The sequence below is a fragment of the Mesocricetus auratus genome, unplaced genomic scaffold (genome assembly GCF_017639785.1).
Source record: "Mesocricetus auratus isolate SY011 unplaced genomic scaffold, BCM_Maur_2.0 Super-Scaffold_100691, whole genome shotgun sequence".
Lineage (NCBI taxonomy): Eukaryota > Metazoa > Chordata > Mammalia > Rodentia > Cricetidae > Mesocricetus > Mesocricetus auratus.
In genome coordinates, this window is record NW_024429267.1 from 54,644,491 (window position 1) to 54,668,908 (window position 24,418).

Sequence of the window (24,418 nt, forward strand, 5' to 3'; positions counted from 1 at the left end):
AAGTAGTTGAGAGTCCTATATATTGCAGGTAACAGGAAGTTGACTTAGACACTGGGCAGTATCCTGAGCATAGGAAACCTCAAAGCCCACCCCCACAGTGACACACTTCCTTCAAAAAGGCCATATCCATTTGAACAAAGCCATACCTCCTAATAGTGACACTCCCTATGAGATTATGGGGGCCAACTGCATTCAGACTGCCATAGTTAAAAGCATTTGCTGCTCCAGCAGAGGACCCAGCACCCATGTGGTTTCACGACCATCTGTAATTCTAATTCCGCAGGCTCCTATGCAGACACTGCACATATGTGGTGCACATAAACTCACTCAAGCACACATATAAAAATATGGAAGACTGACAAACTGAAAACTGGTACAATAAAATATTAAGTAATTTTACCACACAACTATGAAGTTTCAAATCCAGGGTTCCATCCAGAGCTTTCTGGTTTGAGATTGCCTTCTCCTTACTTTGTGTGTGTGTGTGTGTGTGTGTGTGTGTGTGTGTGTGTGTGTGTGTGTGTGTAGGTAAGAGCTGACATTAGCTGACATGAGTTTCTTCCTCTTTGCCTTACTCTGGGGTGCAAGGTCTCTCACTGACCCTGAAGCTCAACAGTTCAATCAGACTGGTTGTCCTCCTGTCTGTCTCCCCAGCTTTGCCATGTATTACTGGCCATGCCTAGTTTTGCTTTGCTTTACTTTGCTTTAATATAGGTGCTGTGGCTATAACCCAGGTCCCTCATGCTCACACAAAAGACATCCTACAAACGTATTCATCTCTCCAGCCCTTTCCTTTTTAACCTTGAGGAATGAATCAAGGAGGTTAGACTGGAGAAAGAGTTGTCAAAGACAACTCTTGCAAGCGCAGGAAGTAAGAAGCCACTGGTTATATTACAGATGAGTTAGTCATGTGGTAAAGAATAGAAAGCCCAGAGGAAGCTAATAATAGATGAACTCTCTCTAGGCAACCTTCATGTGAATGATGAATCCTGCTGCCCCTCATCCCAGGAGACTGGACTTTCTTTGGTAAAATCAAAGTGGTTGCTGCCCCTTGTTCCATTTTCTCCCAGATGCTTGCAAATTTATTCATGAAGGAGACCCATGTCATAAGAAAGCACATTTAGAGCATTCATGATCACATAGAAATTCTCGTGAAGCAAGGTGGCCACATTTAAGAAAAGGAACAATTTTAAAAGGAGTAAGGAGACACTTCCACAGAACAATTTAAGGATCAAGAATTTTTCCTGGAGGCATGAAACCAAAAAGTCAGAGATATTTACCGTATTGCTCTTAGTCTGATGTCCACCAAAAGGTGGAAGGAAGGGAGAGGGCTGTGTTCTAGGAAGGCCAGGGCCAACACAGCTGCCCATCTGCTCTGCTTCAGCCTCTAAAATGCCATCAGTGTAATGACTAAATGAGACAGCACACTCGCCTTGGAAGGACTTGGAAGGCTTAAATTAGCTAATAGACACACCAGACATTTAGGTCTATGGCTGGTCCTGGTATTGCTACCAAAAAAATGTATAATAATTGGGCTGTTACTAGCAGGAGCAGGGGCCACTTGGGAAAACAGGACTCGAGTGTCCGTGGGAGCAGCGACACAGATGTACATCCAAGGCACTATGAACGCACGTCTGTTTCTGAGGTCAGGGATGTGTCCTAAGGCCCCAGAGTCTACCCTGAAAGGGTGACAGCCTTTCTACTTATCAATTCAAAGTGGAAACCTTCCCACCCATGAAGGTGCGCTTGGTCATCAACTTTGAAATCAAGGAGTTCTTACTGAATCTTAGCACAAACACATAATAAAAATCGTTATTTTAAATTTTACTTCTAAATGAAGCAATATGAAATTCAAGTATATATAATGTAGCTATCCTAAAGCATAGCTATTAGGCCAGTGAGACAGCATAGCAAGTAAAAGAGCTTGAGATCGTACCTAATGACCTGAGTTCAATCCCCAGGGCCTGTACGGTGGAAGGAGAAAATTGGTTCCCAAAAGATCTCTGACCACCACACTCATGCTGTGACATTGTGACATGTGCCTTCACACATACACACATACACATGCAATAAACAAACAAATGTAATTTTAAAAGCTTGGAAAATGTGACTATACACACACACACACACACACACACACATATATATATATGTATATATATATATATATATATATATATATTCCATCTCACCAACTAACCTAATGTTAGCTATGAAGAAAGCAATATACATACCTCACCAATTCAGTCAACTTGACTCTAGTCAAACAACACATACATACATACATACATATATACATACATACATATATACATGCACACACATACACACATAGTATGCAAAGATTACAAGTGTCTAAATATTTGTACATACATGTATCTGTTTCATCACCAAGCTTATCTGTTTCACTTATTTGTTTGGTGAAGATCAATAGAATTTCTTCCAACAGCTCCAGCAGTCACGTGTAAGCTGCTTTCTTGTGATTCTTGTAACGCTCACTCCAGTCACCATCCTCGGCTCTTCTGATGGCGCTAAGCAGGCCAGTTGTGAGAGGCAGATATACACCTTGGCTGAAGCAACACCTCTGCTGGACTCTCCTCGTTCTGCCTGGCACCACAAGAGCAACATGGCTGCCCTGCAGGAATCCAAGCCTTCATGGTTGCCCCGGTATAAGGTTAACCTATCAGAGAACTTTGTGTTTTGTGTTTTCAAGAAGCACAAGGTTCAGGCCAAACGAGGAGACGGGATGCACCATCGCTCTGCTGCTGTCCCTGCATCTAACACCAGCTTTGAGGCCACAATTAAACGGATGCAGCAGAGACTTCCCAGAGTCTCCCCCCACCACAGCCACTGAGCTCTTGGGTCCTCAGTAGTGACCTCTCTGAAGAATTTCCTCCTCCTGGATCTGCAAAGTAACTTCTGACGTGTTAATGTTGCCACAAACACCAAATCCACATAGAACTCAGGGGCTATGTCCAAACTGAGGTGTCTTTAAAATCCAGAATCATCTACAGTCTGAATTAAGAGGAAAAATGGGGACATTGCTACCCAAAATTTGATTTGTGTCTCAGACCTGTAATAAGAGTGAGCAAGGTACCCTTGTTCCCGTAACATCCAGTAAGTACATAGAGAGTGGACACAAGGACGGTAAGACCATCCTGGAGGTGAGAATCCAGTAGTCGTCCTTACCCCCCCCCCCATGTACTGCCTACAAACATCTGAGCCTCACTCTGGTTAGAGCCACTGGCATCACAGAGGCAGGCAGCCATATTTTACCCAGAAATCCAAGGAACAGGGGTGGGGAGGGAGCTCTCCTTGGTGCTGAAGCCTGAAAGAATCCCAGTGTCCCATGCTGGTTCATATGCAGAAGCCAGAAGGTGGTGTTTAATGAGCAATTGGAGTCCCATTGGCTGCAACTTTTGGTAAGCATGTGTGAGGGCTAAATGTATATTTCAAGTCTAAGCTACTGTGCTTAAGTTTTCTATAAAACAAAACAGACAAACAAAAAAAGCCTCTAACCTGTAAGCCCCACTTGCTTAAGGACAGACAACTTCCAGTAATGCTGGGAGCTGCTGTTCATGTAAGGTAACAAGTCACATGCTTCCATTTCTATAAACAAGATCACAAGAGCAGCTGGTTCACCAACTGCCTAGGATGTACTTGATCACACACAGGAGAGAGGTACATAGGCAGAAAGTACGTCAGGATGTATGCTTGCCCTCAATTGTATGAAGACAGGAAGTGTGGAACCTTATGGGTTTGTCTTTATAAGCCCCCAAGTAATGTAATTCGTGGCCATGCTCTGGGAATCTTGGGCCAGTGTCCATCATCCTGGACAGCATTTAATGAAACTTGCTTCAAATTGGGCTCAAAAGTTGTATAGTGGTCTTATTCTCACCTGGTGTAATTTTAGACCTCTGTGTCTTTAATATTGTTAGTGTGTGTGTGGGTGTGTGTTTGTGTGTGTGTGTGTGTGCACACATGTATGCACATGTGTATGTATGTGTCCATGTGTGTATGTGTGGTGCATGTGTGTATTGTGTGCATGAGTGTGCATGTTGTGTATGTGTCCATGTGTGTGTGCATCTATAGGTGTCTGTGTGTGTGTGAATCTATAGGTGTCTCTGTGTGTGTGCATATATGTGTGTGTGTCTGTGTGTGTGTGTGTGTCATATAATAATTACTAGAAGAGGGATACCAAAAGAGGTCAGGTGCTCAATGCATTTCTTAAGGACAATGCATTCCTTAGCCACTTTAAAAAGCCAGGGATGGTGGCTCATGCTTGTAACCTCAGCTCTGGGAAGAGGCCAAGACAGGCAGTCCCTGAAGCTCACATGCCTGCCAAGTTGGTCTAATCAGGAGTTCCAGGTGAGAGAGAGACCCTACCTTTAAAACTATAGACAATGCCTATAGGATGACACCAGAGGATTCTGTGGCCCCACACCCATGTAAGCACCACTACTGCCACCCCACCCACTGCCATCCCACCGTCCTCCTCCCCACACCTGCCACACACACACCAACACCTTTGTAGTCAGCAGTAACCTTCCTTCCTCCTGGCTCTCTTTCTCTCTGGCAGCTTACTCTTGGTCCACAGCTCCCACCACAGGTGTGATGAAGAGTGTTCTCATCCCTCATAGTTTCCCAGGCCTTTGCTGCTGCTGCCTGTGGTGCCGAGGGGCCTCCCGCCTAACAAGATGTGTAAATGAAGGAGTTTTAGACCACTTCAAGGTGTCATTCACATTTTCATCCTGGCTAACAGGGAGGGAATTCACCAAATCCACCCTGGGGCCTTTCTCTCATCTCTTTTCCTGCTGACAGTCATGCAATGTGCTAGACAAAGGCTTGGGAAGTCTCATGCGATGATCCAGAGAACAAATTCCCGGTCCTTCCCATCGGAATGAGAGTACCTCTTCAGCATGGATGGAGGGAAGGAAAAGGAAGAATTAAACCGGAAGGAGGCTGAAAAAAGTGCTCCATTATCAGAATTGTTTCATGTCCTCCCTTGTTTTTAACCCATAGCCTTAGCCCCTGGTGGTCAGAACACACTGAGAATTTTGTCATGTGAGACGTAAGTTAAAGAAGTGTGTGACTCCAGCACTCTTTGTCTGTTGTGTAGTTCACTGGCAACTCCCCTGCATAGCTGTGGATGCTCTGATGATGTTAACTGTCCCTGCCTGTGCACTCTTGACAGTAAGTGCCATCAGAGCCATCCCCCAGCGTGAAGACAGTCATTAGTAAATGGCTAAGAGGGGATGTCAATGGTGCTTCAGGCTGCGGTTCAACCACCCAGTAATAAAGGCTTTGAACTGGGTAGGAGGACAGCTATTCGGAACACCTTCACCAGGGAGCATTTTTTTTCCCAGTGGTCAAGGACAAACCTCGCAATTCAGTGAAACAACTGAGCAAGAAAAACAGCAGCCCTGTAAGCCAAAGTTTCCGAATGAGATCTTTCTCTAAGAAAGCCTCCCTGCACAACACTGGTGGTTCAGAAACAATTTGTGAGCAATTTGCCAAGAACCTACAGCAAGCACACCCAAGGGAGCTGTGAAGGGTCTCTCTCTGTTCCCTCCAGAGGAGTGATTTCAGAGCATGTGGCCAGGGTCTGCCAGGCCATGGGAAGCTACGCATAGGTACTCAGCAGAACTCTTGATGAGGGGAGCATTCTTATCTACAACATTCAGCACCGTGGTTGACTACCCTAGTGAGTGAGGACAGGATAGACGAGGGCTGTTAAAGTACTGAGTGTCTGGTCAAAAGTCAAGGCTACAAAAGCTTCAAGTTGGGCTCCAAGCTTCAAGTAGCATGATGCCAACACTGGATGTCAGTGAACACTTGCTCCAAGGCTGAGCTTAACTCCCTGGGAAAGAACAATACACTTGATGTATGATGTCAAGCATACACACACACACACACACACACACACACACACACAGTAAGTAGAGTTGGTAACACTACATGTTTCCCAATGCCAATGCTGGGGAAAGATGAAACACTTTGGAGAAACTGGAAAGGTGTCGAGGAAGAGGCTAAGTTCTAAGGGCATGAAGTAGATAGTCACTCCAGGTTGTCCCTTTTCTACTCTGCATTGGTGTCTTTGCATGAACACAGTTGGGCGGGGATTCTAAATACGCACCTAGAGCCAGCTAGTGGGCCACTGGCTGCCATCTGCTTGCTTATTTGATTTAGTTATTAATTTACTTGTTTATTATATCTCTCCACTGGAATGTGGGATGAGTGAGGATGAGTACTTGTCTGGACCAGAAAGCAGAATTACATATAAGAGAGTCAGTCAACATGGGTATTAGTACCCAGCCTTTTAGGTCAAAACTGTATTAGAAGGTGCTGGGGATGTAGCCAGTTGCTAAAGTGCTTACCTGTCTGGTCTAGAGAAAACTCCAGTCCCCATGTTCCAAAAGGGAGAAGAGACAAATAGCAGCTCTCTATGGTGCCTACCAGCATACCGAAGCACAGTCTGGCTTCCAGCCTCCCTCAGCATCACAAGCACCTGTCACTCATTCCAAAGCTCATGCAGCATCCTAGCTCTTCTCACCTCCTCCTTTACCCTAAACTCCCTCCAGCTCATAGCTTCCCTCCCCCAAGTACTCATCTCCTTATAACCCTGCTATTTCAGCTATGCGCTCCCTCTATGACCCCCATTCTCTCTCTGCTTCTCCTTCTCTCATGGCTAGGTCTGCTGGCCATGTTCAGTCTACTTTCTCTTTCTGCTCCAGACACTTCCAGATGCTCTGACCTCTCTCTCTCTCTCTCTCTCTCTCTCTCTCTCTCTCTCTCTCTCTCTCTCTCTCTCTCTCTCTCTCTCTCTCTCTATATCTACAACAAAAACCTTCTCAAGCATATTGTGGAGCTGTCATATCATCATTTTATACATATAAACTGTTTATACCTAGTACACACAAGGCCCTCAGTCTTCCAGCACTCCATAAACCAGACATGGTGGTGCATGCCTGTAACCTTAGCAGTTGGGATGGGAGGCAGAGCTAGGAGGATCAGGAGTTTAAGGCTAGCTCCGGCTATGTAACAATTTTGAGGCCAGCATGAACTACATACAGAGGCTGGCTACATCTCAAAAAGAATTTTATACATACACACACACACACACAGAGGGAGGGGGACTTACTACATGTGATGTGATATATTACATATGGTTAGAGAAAGATCTGAGAAAGCAAGCAACAGACTGAAGTAGGTTGATTGCACAATTGAGAATGTATGAAACCGCGTCATCAGAGACTTGACCTCTGTTAGGACAAATAAATTAGAGAAACCTTCCTTGAGATGCTGAAGGAAACTCTCCGGCTGGTGAAGAATTATTCCGGTAGAATGGGGGTGAAGAACATTGTAGACAAAGGGAACAGCATAAGTCAGGCTCAGTGAGCTCGAAACATTAGCAAGAAAAGGACCATGTTATGATGTTTATGACCCAGAGAGCAAGGAAGATAAAAAGGCAGGGGACATGCTGTAGGACACAGGGGAGTGTGTCCCTGGAGGACTGCTGCAGACTCCGGTCAGCCCACATCATCCCAGAGTACCCGTCCCTGGAATGACAACATGCTCCTTCGTACCCTCTCGTCCAACCTCCAAAATACAACAGTAATTCTGGATTTAGTTGTTGGTTTGTTTTTTTTTCTGGTGCTGTTTTTGCTTAATGACTTCAATGGTATCATGGAAAAAATCGCAAGAGCACACTCACTTATCCAACGAAACCAGCGAGACATAGAATATAACATATGCCTATAACCACAACATAGACTGCCATAAGAGTTGATGAAAGGCATTGCTAACACAGGCAATGGCTGAATTTAAACTCTTACACTAGGTAGTTCTTAGAAGCATCAACATTCTATTTGCCTTTTATCTTTAGGATCCCAGGAACTCATCTAAGGACTCATAACTGAAGCAGAATCAGGGTTCCAAGTCTTACACGCAAAGTTCCATGTTTTCCTCGGAAAAGATTTCTCCCACCGAGGTCAACACAATACCTAATGACTCCAACACTCCAACAACTTACCATCCAGGTAATTTGTGTCTTGCCAGTGAATAAATTCTCAAACAAGCCTCCCCTTGGGTAGCCAGGGAGGCCTCCTCAGTTAGTGTTCCAATGCAGGCTGACTTGGGTGTTGACCTTGGGAGAATTGGCTTGGGGTATGCAACGGCACCTGTGTCCCCAGATGATATACAGGGCCTCGTTCTAATTATTTTAAGCCAGTTGTTCACAGGGACTTTAGCTCTAAAACAAGACAGGTCATTTTCAGGCTCATGGATGCAATACCTCTTTCAGCCTGACAACCTTGATACTCTTGAGAATCCAGATGGGTCTAGATACTTGGTATGTGTCTTGTTGGTGGAGTGACCAACTGTTTTGGTTGAATTTCAGAGCTGAGGATTCCAAGACTTTGAAAATGTGACTCATCCAGGAGTTTACTGGTCAATCAGGATGACTTGGTTTCTCTCTCAGGAATGTAATACATATGCCATCATCATCATCACTTTATTATCTTTATTTTGTGTGTGTGTGTGTGTGTGTGTGTGGTATATGTAGTTTCCTTTGTATGTGCATGTGTGTGCATGCATGCACCAGATGTCTTCCTGCCATCCCCCACCTTATTTCTGAGACAGGCTCTCTCACGGAGCCCAGTACTCAGACTGGCTAGCCCAGGCAGCCAGGCAGCTTTGGCTGCCCTTGCGTCCCCTCTTCCTCAGCACTGGGTTGCTGGTGTGCCATGCCTGGCTTTCTATGTGGGTCCTGGCGATATGAACTCAGGCACTTTACTGCCTGAGCTGAGTCGTCTCCAAAGCCTGATCCATCGGTATAGTTCCTGGAGAGATGGTTCAGCAGTTAAAAATGCTCGCTGCCCTTGCAGAGGACCCGATTTCCACTTCTAGCATCCACACCGGGCAGCTCCAGAGCATCTTGCGCCCTCTTCAAGCCCCATGGGCATTTACCCTCATGTGGATGTGGATCACTGGTCTTTACCTCTGTTTCTTTGATGGGTGAAAGTCTATTCAACTCCTTGGAGAATTTTAGTGGGGGCGGGGGATGGGTTGTTTTCACTCTTATTGATACATCTGTTATTTTCAGTTCTTAGGTTTCAGGAACCTTGATAGATGTTTGAGATTTACATACATAAATTAAGAGTGCTAGCAGGGGCCGGGAGGAGATGTCCGAATGGAAGTATTGCCAGTTTGCTGAAGGTCTCCACAGCCTGTAGGAGTAAAACCAGGGTTTCACCTGGATCCAATACACAAGGGTTGGCTCTCCCTATTGCAGCCCTGAGTAACCACAGCAATATGCAGTGTAGTGGACAGAGACAGATGTCCTTGGATAGTGACACACCTCAGACCTTCCAGTTCTCTGGAGGATTCTTAGCATGCTAACTCCTAAGGTGGACAAAATAAAGGCCTTGGGGTCCCACCATAAGAGGAGGAGGACAGTGGAGGACTTCAACTACAATCCTTCCTCTGCCACACACCAGCCGTGAAATCCCTAGCTTAGTAATAGTTATTTCTCAAGATTACTAGGGAGCAAAAAATAAGATCACCTGATGTGAGTCTATTTTGCTTTATGACTGACACATGACAAATGCCCAACAGGCTTGATCTTACCAAACTCCACAGAAAAGAAAGCTTGAAATGTCTGCTGTTTTGTAAGCCCCTCAAACAGCCATCAGGGTTTCTGAAATCCAACCCTAAGTGAAAATAACAGATCGCATCAACGAGAATACAACCCCGCCCTCCAAAAGCCAAAGATTTGAACAGACTCTCACCAAAGAAACGTGCAGATTACAAAGCAAGCGCACAAAAAGAGGAAGATATCTTACTGTAGGCTTTTTAAACATCCTCTTCTGCACTCCTAAAAGGCACCTGAAGGTTTTCAGTCCTTTTTGAAACCTGTAGTCACCTTGGCGTGCAGAAACTTTGAGGAATGTCTTTCAGAACCCAGCACCTCCCTCCCAAATGAGTACGAGTATCTATCCAGGAAAATGAGGATTCTACCCCAATGCATAAGTAGTCACCCCCTGAACTAGCACGTCTCCTCGGGCAATAGGGGAATCTTTGCACCAACTCCCCAAACCAGAACTGAGACAATGATTAACTACACAGCTCTATTTATGCCACGTTTTGAGACCAGCTGGGGACCGTGTCTAGGCGACAATGACAATGGGAGGGACACAGACATCCTTGTCCTGTAGATGGTAAGTACACAGGACCACATAGTAGTAAAAAATTATTGAACTATCCACGTTAAAAGAGTTTTACTGCTTATAAATTATGCCCCAATAAAACTTAGAAAGAGAAAACAGCAAGGGAGAGAGGTGTGCCTAGGGAGAGAGGTGTGCCTAGGGAGAGAGGTGTGCCTAGGGAGAGAGGTGTGCCTAGGGAGAGAGGTGTGCCTAGGGAGGTAAAGTATGGGTGGAAACACATGTATGATGGGCAGTCTCATTTCACTGAGCTTCGTTTTTAACAGGTTTTATTTATTTCATTTTGTATGATTATGGCCTCAGAGGCCAAAGAGGGCATCTTATGCCAAAGATAGGAGACGGAGATGGTCATGAGCTGCCATGTGGTGCTAGGAAGCAACTGCAGCCCTTAGGGAGACTGGCCACTGAGACATCTCTCCACACACACTGGGCTTCTCATACTGTCTGCAACTTGGTCTTAGGAAAGGAGTCACACAGCCTCCAGGGGACCATGCTAGCAGAGTGGAGGCTCCTAGTGTCTAGTCACATCTCTCAAGGTTTCAATTAGTTTACCAAGTGAAGACTCACAGGCTAGAACCTGGAATTCTGTCTTCCCAAGAATGGCAACCCTGGCCAACGAGAAAGAAAAGACAAAATCAAGGGCTCCAGCCCCACATTCCCAGCTTGATATGGGGCTGCAGAAGGTCAAGACACGTCCACAGAGAAGTTCACGGCATTTCACAGGAAAGTGAGGACCATGAAGCCAAGTAGCGTGAGGCATATGGGAGGGGTGGGGTGAAAATGCTGTTGTTTGTTCGTTCTAGAAAAGGTGCTGTGTCCCGAGAGAAATTCTGTGTTTGTTGTACTTGATGCTCAAGTGCTCTTTATGTATTGAGCAGTATAACATCTTTTCTTGTCACGCAATGAGGAATATTTAATTCTTCTCTATCACACGATACACATGAGTATGGGGACTGCACTGGGCATTACAATTTGTCTTTCAGCCTAGACACTCTGTATTCAACTTGCTCCCTGCAAGATGTGACCTCAATTGCCACCTCCGCATCCTAAGGATCTCCAGGAAAACACATCCCTCACTCCTCCTGATGACGCTGTGAACTCCCGCCTCAGCATCCCAAAGCCCTCACGATCAGCCTCTGCACTCATCCCCTCCACTTGATCCTGGGATGAGCTTCTGAGTACTTCTTGGCCACACTGGACTTTTGCATGCTCTACACCTGCCAAGTTCTCCCTCTGCTTTCCTACTCTTGGGTCCTTTCCATGCGGCCCCCACATAACACTCTCCTGCAGGGTTTGCCCTCCTGACTTGAAGGTCTGCTCGAGCCGCCTTGTAATTGTCACTGTCCTCCACTGAACTTCAAATCTCACATGTGTGGCCTTTCAGTCCCCACGTACACGGGCAGAGCAGCGATCAATACCATCGCTAGCTACTGATCGCTCATCACGAGTCAGCCATAGTGACTGAAGAATGTGGGTCAGAGCTGAGGGCTACAGAGATGGCTCAGTGGGTAAACAAGCTTGTGGAGCAAGTGTGAGGACCTGAGTTCAAATCCCTAGAACCCACCTAGAAGCTGGTTGTGTAGCTCCAAAATCAATACTTGTAGTGGCCCTATTTGGTGACAGGAGGCACAGACCGGACTCCTCAAGTTGTGAGCAGCTAGCCTGGCATATGCAGCCGAGAATGACAACACCCTATCTGTAACAACATGGAGGGTGAGGACTGACACCAGAGGCTGTCCTCTGACTCCCAAACACATGTTGCTATGTGCATGTGCACACATGCGCGCGCACATGCGCGCGCGCATGCGCGCGTGCACACACACACACACATTCTGACATGCTTATACACACACTTGCCACATACATTCTAACACACTCACTTATACACACACTCACATATACTCACACACATTCTAACACACTTATACATATTCACATATACATTCACCACATGTATTCTGACACACTCACTTATACACACACATACATTCTAACACACTCACTTATACACACTCACAGACACACTCTCAGACACACACTCACACACATACTTTCTGACACACTCACATTCACTCACACTCATACACATGGTCACACACTCACAAACTCTCTCTCTCTCTCTCTCTCACACACACACACACACACACACACACACACACACACGGAATGGAAGATCCCCCTTCACACCTGAGAACTAACATTGACCATGGTAGAGCCTCTCAGGTAGTTTAAGGCCAGTGTGAGGACAGCAATGTCTTGACGCATGAATCTGCACATTAGAGAAAACACTTTAGAAGCTGAAACAAGAAATCAATTTGCTTTACTTTTCCAGCAGACTAAGACAAGTTCAATTTTATCCCAATGGGCACAGCTGTCATTAAAGGTCTACATGGGAAAGGGTTAGGTCGCAGCTATGTCTATTCTTAGATGATCTGCCTGGCAGATGTGTGTGCTACCATCGGTTTACAAGTAAAAAAGAAAAAACCCTAACAATTCTAAATATTTCATATAACCACTGAGAACTCAGAAGGCTAGAATTCCCTAAGCAGAGATGGGTTTTTAACTCAGGCCATCTGAAAGTGTCCTAGGTTAAGGGGCGTGCAGCGTCAGCTCACCGTTGGTAAAGCACTACTCACGACATCGATTTGTCGCCTGCAAACATGGAACGGGATGGAAGAGGCAGCAGAGCAGGTCCAACAAGCTACGTCTTCCAACCCAGCTTCCCAACTCTGCTAAATAGCAATTAAAGGTCAACAAGGAAAAACAGGGCAGGGGAGATGGCTCGCTGACTAAGAGCCTTGGTCGCACAATCATAAGGACCTGTGTTCTAATCTCTGACACTTACAAAAGCCAGGCATATCTGTACATGACTTTAACTCCAGCATTGGCAGGCAAACAGACAGACAGATCCCAAGTGCTCACTGGCCAGCCAGCACAGACAGATTGTTTCAGGTTCATTGTGAAATGCTGTTTAAGGGAATACAGTAGAGAGTGAGGGATAGAACAGGGCACCCAACACCATCCTCTGGCTCTGGACACACACACACACACACACACACACACAGATGCACATGCATGAATGGTGCACACACACACATGCTCACACACATGCATTCACATACACACATGCTCTCTCTCTCACACACACATGCTCTCACACATGCATTCACATAGACACACACATGCTCTCTCTCTCTCACACACACACACATGCTCACACACATGCATTCACATACACACATTACCCCACACACAGATAAAATACTCTTTCTCCTTGTATATGCATAAGCAAGAAGCTGCATTCTTCTTTCTTTAAATGACAAGGAGTATTAAAAGTTTGATATTCTTGACTGACTCTCTCTCTCCTTTTCCCCCTCCTTCTCTCTCTAGGAGAAAAGTAATGATGGTGTTTGGGGCACTAATATCCATTCCCTTGGTCCTACTAAGAGCATCTCAAGGTTTTCTAGGAACCAGGTAGCCACTCAACAGAAACAGTGTGTGTCTGTGAGGCTGTTTCCAGAGACAAATGATACATGGGGTCTCCACCGTGGTCAGTGGACTTGATGGACTTGTGTTATGAAGATGTTTTGCCGTGGTGGCTAATATGGGGTGGATCACTGAGTGTGTCCTGATCTCCCCCTCCCCTCCACTTCCTGGACACCATGACTGGACTGTCCTGCCACGCCTTTGTCTGCCATGGTGGATGGACATCTCTGAAACTGCGAGCCAAAATAAGCCTCTGTCCCCTTGGGCTTCTCTTGGGTGTTTTGTCACATGACTCAGTGGCATAAACACAAAGGCAGGGTTACCTTCATGTCAGTGCTCCTGAGACAGCTGCCATCATTACCTACTGAATTTAACAAAACACAGTTCATCCTTTTGTCTTCTCATTTTATGATTCTCTTACAGCAGAGCACATTTTTGCTCCAAATGAATATTTTTGTCACCTGCGACCAAAGAGCTATAATATTTTTTGAAAATTATTAAGCTATTAATTTTTAAGTCTAAAAATTTGCTTACTATTCCTCCCAAGACATAAACTTGCAGGGAAATCCACCAGATTTATTGGTGTGTTACATACAGCCCCAAGGCCAAAGGTGGACCAGCGTAAAGAATTCTGCACTGGCTGTCCCTGGTAACAGGATAAGGACAGTGAGGATGACTCTTTACTAACTCATCTACCATAAAAACGCACCTGGACACCCACAGTAGTTTCAGTTCTGCAGCTCTGATAAACACTCTTACACAGCGATACAGAGAGGAGAGAGTTTGTGTAGTTCACAATTTCATGTCCGTCATTTTGGACCATCAAGGCAGGGACTGAAAGCAGTCGGTCACATGATACCCACAGTCAAGAGTTCATCCTTGCTTGCTCTCAACTGGCTTTTTTCTCACTTATATTGTTGAGGACACACTGCTAGGGAACAGTGCTGCCCACAGTGCCTGGGTCTTCCTAGATCAATCAGCAATCCAGATGATCTGCCCCTTCCCTAAAACATGCACAAAGCCTCCCTAACCTACACAGTTCCTCAGTAACACTCTTCTACCAGGCAAGTCTAGGTTGTGTCAAGTTGATAGTTAAAACTAACTAGCATAAGGGCAAAATCATGTCAGAAAGTACCAACTTGGTTTGACTATAGAATAATGTGTCTGTCTGAGTCATAGCTTGCCTGAGTCTTCTGGAAGGGGAATGTAAATTCTCAGCTCATCTCCCTCTTTCAAAGAATGGACTATTATTGTAATAGTCAAACTATTATTCACAACACCAGCCATCATTACCTGAAAGTTATAAATCAAAGTTTTTGTGGTGTATATCATTCAAGCCATACAATAATCATTGGCGTTGACACTATATAATTAAACCCATTTTACAGATGAGAAGACCAAAGTGTGGGAGGTCAAAGCCTACCTTAAGTCAAAAGTAGGTGAAAGAATAAGGGAAAGATCCAATTCATGTCTCTCTAACTTCAAGAACAACACTAACAAAATCAAATTTCTACTTCTGGGCCAGAAATCAGAGTTCACCTGGCTAAAAGTACAAACACTTTAAGGCCTCTCTTGTTTCTCCTGGTCACTCAGGGGTGGAGGTACCTTGATTTGCCAGAGTTCCCCTTGGCTTGCCGCATGAGATGTCACTGTCCCCTGCAGACTGGCAAATACCATCTTAACCATTAACCAAAGCAGAAGCGTGCTCAGATTAAAGTGAAACCCAAAGGCAGCACCACGCTCCCCGCAGTCAACACCACTCTCGCCTTGCCAGAGTCTTGACACTCATGGGGTTCACCACAACTGAGGTACTACCTCAGGGAGCTCAAACTTTGCACTTAGCAAACTGTTCCAAGCCACCAGAGATAGCAGGGGGCAGAAAGGCAGTGTGAGGTTAATTTTGACCACTAAAATCCTCTCTGGGCTTTCAGATGTAAAGAAAGCCTTCAGTTCTATGGAGAATGGGATGGAAAATACCGATATGCAATAGACTCCCTCAACCAGAGTCTAGTGACAAGCTCAGGTAATTATCCAAAGGGGGACTTTTGTCACCGGGGTGTACACAGCCCACATTTTATGCTATACTAATACCACGTTTTAAAATATTAAAAACGGGGGGAATATGAGAAAAACGTTTATGTAACACTCTACTTTTAAAGCTCTACCACAAATCAAAAATGATATCAGATTGAACGGCTTTAAAATGACAAACAGGATAGTAGATTCCCTACAGCAGCCCCAGGAAGGGTGTGGACCCACACAGCAGCCCCAGGAAGAAGGGTGTGGACCCTACACAGCAGCCTCCTTCTGAAGGGTGTAGTTTGTACCAATGGAACATAGTTGAAGAGAGACATAGAGTCATTTTCATCAACTGAGAACTATTGGTAGCCATGGTTCTAAGCTCCTCTAGAGCAAGATCACAAGAAGGACAACTTGTCCTGCACAACAAGATCAGGTGGAGGGGAAATGTAAGAAATATCCCCACCACCCACCTGGGATCAGAGGAGGGGTTTACACATTTGTATATATAACTTGTTAACACAGAGTGTAAAATACTGCAGTGGCATGTTATATATTATACAAAAAATTCAAAGCTCTTTCAAAGTTTCATAAACACCAATTAGAGAGTTATTTGGTACAAATGCAACATTTCCACAAAGTTTTAAAAATCATAAAAAAAGATACCTGGTGCCCTTGGGAAATTTGGAAAGAAAGAACCGCTTTCGAGGGTTCGAGGGTCTCTTCCTTACAGACTGTTTTTAATATTCATTCTAAGACTAGAACAAAAGAGACCTACCCAGTTTAGAGCCTCCTCAGACATAAGGAAGAAGCATTAAAGTAGCAGGTGAGGAGATATCACACCAGGTCACCATAGGTGGTCACCGCACTTGCAGTCAGCGCCGGGACAGGAGACTGCCTTTGGTAAAGACATATGACAAGGAAGGAAGCATTGTGGTCCACACAGGGTCTGATCTGACTCGTGGACTTAGGTCACGGGGCGATCTGGAGCGGCTGCAATATTTCCTCCAAGTAGCTGCTGGAGAAGAACCATGAAGCCTTCCTACAGGACAGAAAACACTAGACACATGATGGAACTCTGCTATTAAAAATAAAATTAAAGGTCTCTTTTAAGCCAGCAAGATGGCTTTGTAAGTGAAGGTGCTGCCAGGCCTGACAACCTAAGATGAATTCCCAGAACCCACGGGGTGATAGGAAAAACCCACTCCTGAAAGTTGTTCTAACCCCACCTCTCCCTCTCCTCCTCCCTCCTTCCCTCTCTCTCTCTCCCTCTCTCTCTCTCTCTCTCTCTCTCTCTCTCTCTCTCTCTCTCTCACACACACACACACACACACACACAAAACACGTCACACATGTGTCTCACACATACTAAATCTAGTATTCTAACCTCACCTCTTATTTCAGAGACTTTATGATGACATGGGATATAGGATTATACATCCAACAACACAGAAATGGCAAAAAGGAAATTAACCCCCACACTGCTTTTTCAATAAGACAATAAAGGTAAATTATCCAAGAATAAATCATGGTCGCGGGGATAATCGAAAGACAATCGCTGAGCCAAGTGTGACGGTGCACACGAGTAATTTTGGCATTTGATAGATGGAGGCAAGAGATTGGGAGTTCAAGGTCATCCTCTACTACATAGTGAATTTAGGACCAGCCTGGGCTACATAAGATCCTGTCTCAAAAAAAAATCTGAGACAAGCAAACAGAAACAACTTTCATTACTCCTCCAACACTGTTTTCAAGAGTGTGCCCACCTACATCTTCATTAATGGTGCCCTTGCAGGGAGGGAGACCTAAAGAATTTTTCACAATCCCAGGTAGTCTCGTGAGTGCAAAGAATAGTCCAGTGGATTAAACGGCGCCTGACAGCCTTCAAGTCCAATGTGACATTCTACCTGCCTCACCCCAACAGCCTCAGAAACCCACAGTCCATGCCATCCAAGGGTCCTTGCACTTAAATTTAAGTAGCATAATTCATTCAGACACCAAGGTCTTTCTACTCATAGAAAATTTGTAATTCGCCTTCACAGTCATCAAAAGTAAAAGCAATCCTTCCCCTGACTCTCATAAGGGCCATCGAGGAGGGCAGCGGAGACAATCGAAGGTTACCACAGCTCTTCCAAGTTCAGGGAAGGAAGCCACATAATTTAGGACAAACACCTGGAGGTGGGGGGATATTTTGTTTCCACCTAAAAAAAAAATGCAGGCAGACATGCAGCAAATCACATCGCTGGGATACCCAATTATCTGAACACACTCATTAGCTAAATGTAATCAACTGGCGTTCACTCTTCTTGCCCAGTGTATATCTCTAGAGCATTGCTCTTCTCGATTCCTCATAGCAGGCAGAACGTTAGACAGTCCGCTCAGTGCAGCAGAGGGAAACAAACACACAGATTTTTTTTTTTTTTTTTTTTTTTTTGCTGATGGCAGGAGTTTCTTCTCACGCTCAGGGCAAAGGAACCCACGCTATGGAAACAGCAGCACCTGGCTGGCTGTAGATTTTAATTACTCTCCACACCAATTTTGCCGAGAAGACTTAAAGTTCAATTAGGTAATACGATGCTCGGTTAGGGTTGTTTTCATAAAACTGGGCACAGGCTTTCAAGTAGTAAATATGTAGCCGTGACAGAATTAAATATTCATGAAATCAAGAGTGACTGGAAGGCCGGGGATATCAGACTATTAAAATTCATACAGTTTTCACCATGTAAATCTTGTACCCACTTGTACGGCGCCCCGCTCTGGTCTGTTTTGGAGTTTGTTCATATTCCAACTCCTGCGTTGCTTACCACTTAAATGATAATATTGATTTTCGTAGACCAACAACAACCCTGATTCTTACCTCAGGTTTCAAAATGCACAAACAATTTTAAGCATTTGCAAATCCAAACTTGTTAAAGATCTGTCTGCAGACACAGAACAGCCGTACTCCGCGTGATCCCAACATGCTCTAGTATCTGTTTAATCTACTGGTGTTTTAGCAAAGGTCCAAGGAAAATCAAGGTATTAGCAAGGAGGAGCACTCGGGAGACGTGGCTAGCTAGCTTCTACCCAACAGAAGCGCCTGTACACTTCCTTACTTGACACAACGTGGAAATAATAGCAAATTGACTCTTCCTGGGTTCCAATATTCTGATTTGCTGAACCAACTTTTCCCCCAATATTAACAGCAGCTTTCAAAACGCTTTAACCGACACACGTGCGAACTTGATGCCGATGAAACTAAACAGCTAGCTTCCATCCAACTAAACTCCGAGCGTGGGTAGTAGAGGCAGCAACTGCCCAGAGACGGCTGTAATAAGCACACTCTGAATATTACCAAGGCGTCATCTTCTGTGCCATTTCCCCTACTGTACAATTTTCTCAGCAGAGGAAAACACCAGCAGCCGAGAATGGCATCGGAGCCATCTCTTACTGGAATTCAATTACCTAAAGAACTCCACACAGTCAGGCGCAGGTCTCCCCTGATCTACCATGACACAGCAGGGCTGCAAAGGACTTGCCCTGGGTCCCTGCCCTCCTGAGGAGGAGGATGCCCGCTGAGGAGGACCACCTCCAGCCTAGAGCTCCGTGAAGCAAGGCTGTCCAATCTGAAAGGAGCCAAACTTTGCTCCCATCAGTAGATGCATGCCACCTCCCCTCCAAGAGTCTAGGAAGCCGAAGCCGCACGCCAGGTCTTCAGGCACACTTCCTCTAGACCCACAGCATCTAAAGCAGAAGTCTCCCGCGGGTTCAGTCCTGCCCTCAGCCTCGCCTCGCCTCGCTTGTACCCCCGACTTTTCCCCTGCACACATCACTGAACACCGAAACCAGAGCAGACTTCTTTCTGCACACGCCTTCCAGTTGAGAAACTCACTACCGGCGTGGATTGCTTTAAATCCCACGCCTTCTCCAATCTGACACCCCACCCCCCATACAAACGAGGTAAGGGGGTTGGGAGTGGGGGGGTTAAAGAGACAGCCACTATTAGTCCCCCTCCATCTGGTTCAAAAGATGTCACGGCGGCCACGCCGCGGACCTTACCTTGCTCTCCCCCCTCTCGCCGTTGGGTCTCGCCTCGGGATCGTCGCTGTCCTCCGCGCCCGCACTCTCACAGGGCACTTCATCCTGAGCCAGCTGCTGCTGGGGCTGCGGCTGGGGCTGGGGCGGCTGTGGCGGCGCCTGGCAGGCTCCGCCAGCCCCCTGGGAGCGGGGGATGGGCTCCGGGCGCGGAGAAACTCCCTCCACATCCATCTCCATCTTCCCATTCACTGGAGGGCAAGACAAAAGCGGAGCGGAGACTTGGCAGCGGCGCCCGGCGGCTCCTCAGCGGCCCGTGGCACGCATGGCTCGCCGAGGAGGGGCCGCCTCGCGCGCGCCCTCCCTCCTGCCACCCTTCGCCCGCACTCCCCGCGGCTCGGCTCCGGCGCTGCGGGGCGTCTGGGCCCGGGAGCCGGCGAGGAGCGGGTGGCCGCGTGTCCTTGGAGCGCTGGCCTTCAGGAGCCCCCTGGCAGTCCCGCTACACCGAGCGCATCCTGGCGGTAGCAGGGCGCCTCCCAGCCGCGCGCCCCAGCCAGCCCTGGGGACAGCCCCAGGGACTTGTTCTCCTTATCCTCGATCCCGGATCCGCGATCCTTGATCATCTGGCGTCTCCCGGGGGCCCTCTGGGTGTTTCACCTCCCTTCCAACCTTCTGAACAAAGTTACTGGAAGAACAAACCAGATGGACCGGATTTGCCTGGCGACACGGGGAGTGTCATGTGTAAGTGGGGTCTTGCACCCCCAGTCGCTGGCCAGGCACCGACCCTATCTGTCGCCCCCTTCCTGGCTCAGAGGAACCGAAGAAAGGAGGGTGTTCCGACCTAGAATGTCAGTCAGGGAACACTAGGAGAGGAGCAAGGGAGGGCTCATGGCTGGAGAGACCACCCCAACCCCAGGTGACTACCACATCCTGACCCTGGTTCTTCCTCCCCTGGCCACCAGGAGTATGTGGAGGGCCAGTCCTTCTCTGGGTGCCTGTGTATGGCTCCCAGAGCCCAGCACCCTGGTCTGGCTGATGCTGATGGCTCTGCGCAGTAGGGCAGACCTCTACTAGAGAGTGGGAGCATAGAAGCAACCAGTAACCAACTCCCAGCAGGAGCATACCTAACCTAGTCTTGGGCATAGTGGGAGTTACAATTGGGAAGGAGTGGGGCCCCAAGGGATGGAGAGGATGCCTGGGTCTGGGCCAATCTCACAGTGCTGAGTTTGGCACCAAGGTATGCCACCGCGGGTCAGTGGAGGAGGGAGGGAGGTGGGTGAAGCTGCCAGGCTTTTACCGTAAAGTATCCTGTGGTGGGCGGCCAGCTGGGCGCCTGCTCTCCCAAGTGGCCATTCTCTCAAGCAAACTGGGCACATTTTAGGAGATGGGGTTAGGGGCAGGCAGTGAAGTGCCCTATAAATACAGACTTGGCAAGGATAGGTCTGGAAGGGCTTACACTGGGACTCCCTGTCAGTCACGTTGACCAATTCTGTGTTACACAGAAATTAAGAGGAGTTGGGGGCCTAGTATCTGTGGTTCTGCTCCCTGAAGAGCCAAATAGGCTGAGCCAAGTGACTGCCTTTGTTTCCAAGTCCTAAGAACTGGAGATACATGCCTCAAGACTCTGCGAACAAAAGCCCTGTGACTGCAGACGCTTAGTGGGAGGCTTACTGCTCTGGGCTTCCATGCTCTGGGCTTTCATTCCCAGTGGCCTGGCTCTGGGGCCAGGTGTCTGGAGTTGGGACTCACAAACCTGGGCAGCACGGTCCTGGAAGCTAGCATTACACATCTTTAGGAACTGGGAGCCCTCTGGAACTCTTCCACCAAGCAGCGGTCTTCAGATTTCCACTGGTCTCTCCACTCCCGCCACCCATCATCCTCTCCTGTGCTTTGAACCCATCACTTTTCAAACTCATCCGCTGCACCGGCTGTGACTGCCTCCCCTGGAAGGCAGTCCAGCTCACCCCGCTCACAATAAAGATCACAGGTGGGTAGAAAAGAGCCCTTGGCAGAAACCTTTCATTGGGTCTAATGTGGCAACACCGGGATGCAGTAGCAGAGGGTGGCTCCAAGTTCATTATAAGACCAGAAAAAGGGGTGTGGTGGAGCCGTAGCACACAGATGTGGCGCTGTAATTTGCACCAACCACAGCCTGGAAGTCACACTAGTCACAAACATTCTGTAGAGATTCCCAAGAAGTCCTCTCTCCTCTCCTGGTGAGCAGGGTCATCCGGAGTTCACCCAGGCTTGTCTAGAATGCTGCCTTCCTGCCCTCCTCTAGATTGTTGGGAGGGCTTTGGGCTGGAAGAGAGCCTCCTTTTGTAGCATCCATGGTTAAAGTCAACACACAAGCCAGATGCTGAAGTGTTCTTACAGGGACCAGACAGTATTAAAAGTAGCTGGTGTGAGAACAGTTTTGTCCAACCAGCTTTGGAAGAAGGGGCTGCTGGGAGGACAATTCTGGGCTCAAAGCCACCAGGACTAAGAGAAGAGTCTGTCATCTGCCACTCCAGGGACCCAGTGGCCTTCTCTAGACATAAATAGTTGCTTACAATAAAGACTTAACCAAAGTTCAATACCAAGCAAACATTCCCAGTGGCACTTAACAGGTAACAGGGACAAGGTCCCCCTGATTCATCTCAGAGCGAGCAAGGTGACTCCTGCAGTTACCACTTGGCCCTGGCCATAGTCATGGGCATTGCATCAGCAGCTCTGCACATCCAGGAGGGACCTTGGAGCAGCGATGAGAAGAAAGGCATGAAGAACCTGCTTGACATTAAACAGTCGTTTAGTCTGGGTTTTGAGTTCCTGATTGTCCCCAGATGGATCAGGAGATAGGTGAACTGACCATGTATTTTCAGATAGAGAGTGACCTTTTCCTTTAATGACCAGTATGGAATACATTTTATATGCCTGATGCAACTGGGAAGCTGAATGTCCCACTGGCTTCCTCTGCAGTGCCCAGCAGAGCCCTTACACACCAATGCACAGAGTCCGGATGGACAAAGTTACTCCAGTTACATCAGCAGAATTTACCCTTTCTGCAGCCTCTTCCTTTCCAGGTTCTTGCAGGAGTATGAAAGCGTTTCATGGCTGCTTTAATCCGTATGGACCTTCAGGTAAGGCAGAATAGACACGCTCTAAGAAAGCAGTTTGGATGGCGGCTTACCACCAGGTCTCTATTGTTGGTTTTTATTTTCATTATTTCTAAAAACCTCAAGTTTCTTTTCTAAACCAAGAACTCATCAAACAAAACAATAAGTTTACTTATCCTGGATGTACTAGACTCTTAAAATGAGTGTTGTAATGTGTGAGCCAAGACCGTACGACTGGGGCTTGCAAAAACGGCTTTGTGAGTAAGGGCTCCTGCTGCCAGGCCTGATAACACAAATCTAGTCCCTAGAAGGTGAAGAAACAGACCCCAAAGAGTTGTCCTCTGACTTCCTGACATTTGCCAAGGCATGCCTGCCCCCACTTCCAAAATATTTATTATGAAATAATAAAGAAAATGAAGAAAGCAGGACGATGTACCTTTGAGGATGGCGCTTCGCCCCGCTTCCCCTCCAGCAGCCACTAATAAATCAAGACACCTTACAGGATTTTTATTAAGGTAAATCAGATTATCTGTGTAATGTGCTTAGAAAATTACACAGCACATGACATTGTCTGTTAAGCTGAGCCAGGAGGGTGGTAGAAATGACCTTGAACACGTATCTGAAGACTTTGGTTCAGCATGTAAACAGGGGTTATCAACACACAGTTTTTCTAGAAGGTCTTTGGAGAAGAGGGAGGAGCACACCAGTGTTGTGTGCAAGGAACTTTGGAATCTGACACATTTTCCTTCTGTAGTGCAGAAATAAAAATCACATGTCAATTCAGACAGGAGCTGGGAGAGCTGTTAAGTTAATATTCTTCTATGCTTGTTACTTCCAAAATGTGTTTGTGAACTTCTTTCCAAGGCTCAGATGAAGATTAAATATGAAAGAAAGATAAAACACTGCAACTGATTTGTTCTAAATTTATACATGCACTTTTAAAGGTTCCTATTGTTCAATGCAAATATTATTTTCTTCTGCCCCTGTAATTACTTGGGGGACATGGTTTTTTTTTTAGCATCTGTCATAAGTAAATATGGACTCAGAAAATATATTACATTTCAAAACTGTTGATTGCACCTAATTATGCATGTAAATTGCTACTTCAAGCCTGCAAACAGCTTGCAACATTTTGAAATTTTGCCCTACTAGTCATCTGAGGTGTTTGTGTAGTCTTTCGTGGTTGCCTGAAATGACACTTCATATCCTCGTTAACAGTCCGTTAATGATGAGTCTGTGAAGAATTTTGACCTTTAGCTGTCTGTCTCTGAAGACCTGGGATTAGTGGATCATTGCTTTTAACAAGTCACCTTCTTCTTATTACACCCGAACACTTGATGCTCTTTGGAGTCACTGAGACTATAGTGTCCTTGGAGCATAGTTGGTCTCACCTTTTGTTACTCAGATTCTCCTAGGTGACCCTGGCAGTCCAACCCTCCAGGAGTATAAAAGGCATACATACAGTTCCAGGCCAGCAGTATAAAAGGCATGCAGTCCTAGGCATGCCACAGATCAGTGACTAGGGATTTGCAGCTAACAAGATCTCCAAATGACTCCACAGAGTATGGGTTTAAGAGGGAA

General features: G+C 46.5%; 1 long non-coding RNA gene across 1 annotated transcript in view; it reads right to left on the reverse strand.

Annotated features, from left to right (window-relative positions):
* Window positions 1–20,020, reverse strand: part of LOC110343162 — a 164,342-nt gene extending 144,322 nt beyond the window's left edge. The window contains exon 1 of the long non-coding RNA XR_005874847.1: window positions 19,767–20,020. This is a non-coding gene — a long non-coding RNA (uncharacterized LOC110343162). The remainder of the gene's footprint in view (window positions 1–19,766) is intronic.
* Between the last annotated feature and the right edge of the window lie 4,398 nt (window positions 20,021–24,418).